Genomic DNA, 6,000 nt, shown 5'->3' on the forward strand with positions numbered 1-6,000 from the left:
ATTTTCTTGGCAAGCTTTGGTTTCCTCTGAAGGCTCCATCAGTTTTGTCAAAGTTTTGGCTTGGCTAAGATTATTTAAAAAATCTGCTACTCTTTGTACCCATTTAGATATCCATGGAGAAAACTACATGCTCTCTTCTTGCAATTTGGTTTTTGTGAAATTGATTTGTTTCCTCTTTTTAGCCATTTAATTTAAATTATTCAAAACTCACATTTCTTAAGAAATAGGAAATAACTATCACTTCCATGAGTAGAAAATGTAATCTTTGTTTAAACTAACCGGAAATTTGTGCCACTTAACTTTAGCCCCACTAAAATTCTAAAATATTATCCTCTATTTTAAAATGTAAATAATCCCCAAACAACCCTTCAAAATGAAACACAAGAAACTGTAAATTGCAAATTATAAAAGTTTGTGATGAGAAGCATACCTTTCAACAGTCTCAAAAAATCATTTACAGAGGAACAAATGTGCCATGAAATTTGCTCCCCTATAAAACAAACGAATTTTATATAAAAAATGAGATTAAGAACCCTAGAAAGATAGAAATTCTCACAATAAAAGAAAAAAAGGCAAAGTAGTTGAAATTGTTTCACAAGACTTGTAAGGTTACATTATTGACGAAATTCCTCTGTTCTTTGTTGAGCAGGAGAATGGCATACATTCACTACAGAGGCAATAAAAATAGGATAGGTAGAATGCAAAGAGCTGAAAAAAGCCGAGGCAATGAAAATAGGATATGCAGAGATATGAAAAAAGAGAGAAGTCCGTAGCAGGCATTCAATAGACATTGAATAGGCAAATATCTTACCAAATTTTGGTACAATAAATGCTCCCATTGGATTGGGGCTTTGTACTATGCCTACATATTTCCTTTCACTCATATATTTTCCAAGGGAATTGCCAGCTGCGTAGTAATAATTGTAGTACTTACAATTAAAATGAAATAGTTAAAATGAGTGTGAAGTTCAGAAATTTAATTGATTTTTTTTAATAAAAGCAAATAAATTCAATTTTTACAATGACTGTTACTCCAGTTAACCAATAGAAAAATAGAAAAATATTTTTGTTTAAATGATTTAAATATACATAAATATTCAAACTATAGAATTGCTTACAAATATTTAAAATTCTGAAAGATGATTGATCCATTGAAAACAAAAAATGCATCTAATCGATGCATAAGTATCGTCCCTGTCGGCAGGAACTAATAAATATTTTATACCATAGCATCTCATTTTTTTTAATAATTAATGATTTTTCTATGGTCAACTGATAACTATTTACATTTACTTTCTTTCTATTCAAGTTAGAAAGTTGTTATCAATTGATAATCTCACTGATAAAGGTGTGTTTTTTAATCAATGCGCCCAACTGTTCATTTTTATAAGATTTCCTTTATACAACTCCCCATAAACAGTGACTTCATTGATTGTAACACATTTTTTTGTTCACATTTAAGTTATGTAAACAATTTCTAACCATCTAGGTTTCATCTATGTTAATTTTCTTTTCGTGGGTAGCTAATCCTTCTAATGTTTCGATCAACCTAGGGGGAGGTTAATTTTCTTCTTGCTTAGGAAATCTCTCTCATCTTCATTATCTGTATTTTAGAAACAATAGCTTGAGTGGTATAGCCCCCTCTATGATTCATCAGCTCACCAATCTTAACTCCTTAGATCTCACCTATAACCAACTTAGTGGAATATTGCCCCCATGTCTACAAAATCTTTCCTTTCTTAAGTTTTTCGGTATTACCTTCAACCAATTCGACGGGAGCCTTCAGCTTGCTGATCTTTCCTCCCTTGAGTAGTTGTATGCTTGTAATTTTTCATTACATGAGCACATAACATCATTCGAGTTGGCGTTGCCATCCACTGCAAATAATCTCTGGCTCTCCTCAATTACTATTTCAGATACATTATTCCATAATATTGCGGGATTAAAATTGTCGTGCTCTGTTACCTGTACCATACCTGTACCTGCAAACATAATGCATTCAATAGATGATTACAAGCAATGGTTAGTGAATTGAAACAATGAAAGACAAAACCATAGCTAAGCGATCTATCATCTCCTAGTAAATGCGAGTATGAATTTTGCTTTCAAATCTTGGTATGCAAAGTCCTTGGTATGCAAAGTCCAGTGACTTGACTACACTTAATGGAAGATTTAAATAATGGAGGATTTAAATGATGAAGATGCATGATCTAGCAAGAATAGCATGATTAAGATACATGATTTCATGATTATTCTAGAAAATAAGCTAGAATGAAGATGCAATTAAGCTAAGATTTGAACATGATAACAATGGTTGAAATGAGAAACTAGAAGCTAGATGCCTATAGTAACAATGCATAGGATGAGATGAAATTGGGACCCTTTGTGCTCCAAATGAGATCTATTTATAGGATTTTCCAAGGCTAGGGGTGAGTGGCAAGAATTAACGGTCAAGATTGATTTGAAGATATCAATGGTTAAATTGGAGGAGGTTGGCAAAGGGGTTGGAATAAAGAGAACGTCTGTCATCTCTATGGTGACAAGTGTCAAGAAACTTCTAGAAGAGTTTTGGATGAAAGGGAACACTTAGTGATGAGTGTCACAAAGCTTCTAGAAGAGGTTGGATGAAAGGGAACATGAGGGTAGGTAGAATGGGTTAGACTTAGGAATTGTTAGGTTTAGGAGTGGTAGAAGTTAGGAGAATTTGAATTTAGAAATTCAAATAATAGGAAAAGGCTAATTAATCTCAAGAACTCATGAATTTGATTTGTTTTAATTAATTAAAGGATTTAGAAGAAATGATTTTGATGGGGAGAATTAATTAATTAATTAAAGGGGATTATGAAATGAACCTATTTAATAAATTCTTAGATTTATTAATAAATAGGTGAAAAGGGGAATTTAATCAAATTGCTTAGTGAATTCAATTAAATTGGGGAGGGAGATTAATTAAATAATTGCTTATTTAATTAATTATCTTCAGACCATTTTTAGGTGTATACAAAAATTAATGGCTCTATCATATTGTGTACTGGATATTATCACAACTTGGATTCCCCAATTCCAGTTAGCACTCATATATAGCTATAAGATCATGTAGTATCGATGGTCGAATTCTCGATTGGCTCATCACTCAATATTCATTACAGGGAGTGGTATTGGTTGACGACAATAATGTTGGAGAAATTCACTCCTGGTTATGAGAGAACAATGTTGAGTTGATGTATGTAAACCTCTTAGTAAATCATTTTCATGGCAGCCCTATTATTCCCGGTGGATCAGTTCATTGGATAATAGTATTGGATGTTTCTTGACATGCATTGACTGGACATGTGCCATCTTATTTGCCTCCATATCTAGAGATCTTGATGCTTAATCACAATGCTCTAATCAGCTCTATTCCTCAAAGCTTGTGCAATTTAACTTGCCTTGTAAAATTAAATATGTCAAGCAACAAGTTGAACGGAAAAATTCCACCATACTTTGCCAATTATAAAGCTATTCAAGTGTTAAATTTAGGAGATAATAGCTTGGAGGGAAGCATGCCCCATGGGCTATGCTGTTCCTCATTAATTGTAAGAAATAATAAGTTGAGTGGAGCCTTCCCTCCCTCAATCACCAATTGTAAGACCTTACAACTACTAGATATTGGGTACAACTTATTTTCTGGGGATATTCCATGGTCAGTTGGAAATCTATCAGCCATGCAAGTGTTGGTGACGAAGGGAAATCATTTCAATGGCACCATTCCTTCAAATATTGTCCATCTGAAGCAACTCCAGATCTTAGACCTTTCTTCTAACAATTTGTCTTGTTTTATTCCACAGAAGATTGCATCTTTACATACAATGAGTGTACTGAGAGAAGATGCCCATGTGTTATCTTTTTGGTTCAAGCCTTTTCATACATTTGTAGCAGACTAGGGCCATAAGTCATATTTCGAGCTTTTTGTTCTTGAGGCATTCGTAAAAGAAATTTTGTCTCATGATGAATTGAGCATGACTATAAAAGGCTTATATCTGCATTACTCATATATTCTTTCCACACTCAGATGAATATTTTTGTCCAATAATCAATTAAATGGACATGTTCCTTTTGATTTCAGAAATTTGAAGGGATTAAGGTTTCTCAATCTATCAATGAACAACCTCAATGGAATAATTCCACTAGTATGGGAGAAATGGGTCAACTAGAGTCTTTGGATTTTCTACAAACAGATTTTGTGGAAGTATTCCTGCACAATTTCAATCTCTAACTCAATTGGCATTCTTAAATTTAAAACATCCTCTCAAGTAGCATACATTGCAAGGAGGACAAATGATCACATTTGAAAATACATCATATTTTGGAAATCCATATTTGGATGGATGCCCACTTCCAAGGAAATGTTTCTGGTCAAAATTTTCTCCTCCTCATCCTTATACAAATGATATTCAAAATGGAAAGGAAGACTGTAGGAAGAAAATATCATGGTAAGCAATTGGACTAGGATTGTCATTGTTGGCATGTGATGCATGAGCCTCACTGCCATGCACCTAGCCTTACCACCATGCATTGATTCAAACCAGTAGTTAAACTCTTATTTTCACTACATGCTGGAGTTCGTTGATAACAATACTCAAATCTATTTTTAGAATTGTTAGTTAAGAAACTCCTGATGATATTTTTAGGATTTAAGTTGAGAAGTCGGAGCTATATTTATCTGCATGTTAAATGCATGAGAATTGTATGTACCAAAGATGACTCCAGTTTTAGTCTAAATTTAGGGATTGTTATCTTTAAATAGAGATGCCATGTTGCTGAGAATGTCAAGGGCTTGTGATAAGAAAAAGACCTCTATATTGAGGCTCAATGTAATTTGATTTGCATGAATAAATAAGAGAATTTTTAGTTTGTTTTCTTTTCTTTATATGTTTATTTCTATATCATCTATTTATTGCTTTGTTTCTGTTAATCATCTATTTGAAGAATCTACAAAAGATATTAGAGAAAGTTGATTGCGGTTGCAGAGTTGAAGAGAGATGGTGAAGAGATCATTGAAGAGATCGCTTAAGATGCTGCCACTGGAAAGGAATTGCAGAAAGGTCAGAGGATGGTCATTGAAATTGTTGGTGTTTTATTTTTGTAAGCTCCTAAGAAAAAAGGTTGCTGCCCTTTGTGTAGATTTCCAAACTAGCTGCAAAGTTTGAATGGAGAGACCAGGAGCAATTGATGGAAGAAAGACTTTCCCAATAGTTGGAAGAAATTGTATGTAAGAGAAGGTCGATTGGCAAAAAGAAGCAATAACTGTCAAGTATATTAAATTAGGTAATTTTCAATTTGTTTCAATGCGGAAAACAAGTAAAAGAGGTGAAAAAGAAACTGCAAATTTAATTTGTGAAAAAGATCTTTTAAAAGAAGAATTGGTGAAAGTCAAAAAGTGCAATTCAGATTTGATAGAAAAGATAAGGCAGTGAGGAAAAGATATTTATGAAAGTTCATGTGATAATGATATTCTTGAAAAAGAATTAGAGAAATTTAAAAAGGAAAATGGAGAATTAAAAGAAAAGTTAAAGTTGTTTGATGAAGTCAAGAAGGAGAATAAAAATTTGGAAAATAAGTTGAAATTGTTGGAAAAAGAAACTAAGATTTTAAAATCAAAGTCATTAGTTTGTGACATATCATGTGGCACATAAGATTTTCTTTATTCCCTTGATCAATTAGTGAATTGTGGATGAACTACTAAAAGATTGTTTAGGTGAAGATGGTCAATTTGAAGGTAGGAATATGTACAAATCTCTAGGTGTGGTTTGTGATGACAATGGTTGTTTTGAAAATAATGTTGGTTTGAAGATCATGTAGAAAATGGTTTATAAAAGAAAAGGTTTGGGAAAGCATGGACAAGGAATTCAAGAACCTATTCATCCAATTATGAGGCCCAATAATGTAGGTATTAGATATGGTAAGAAAAAGAGATTTCATGTTGCTAGTTTTACAAGCTCATGCAAATCAGTTGAAAGA

Source organism: Cryptomeria japonica, chromosome 11 (assembly GCF_030272615.1).
Source record: "Cryptomeria japonica chromosome 11, Sugi_1.0, whole genome shotgun sequence".
Classification (NCBI taxonomy): domain Eukaryota; kingdom Viridiplantae; phylum Streptophyta; class Pinopsida; order Cupressales; family Cupressaceae; genus Cryptomeria; species Cryptomeria japonica.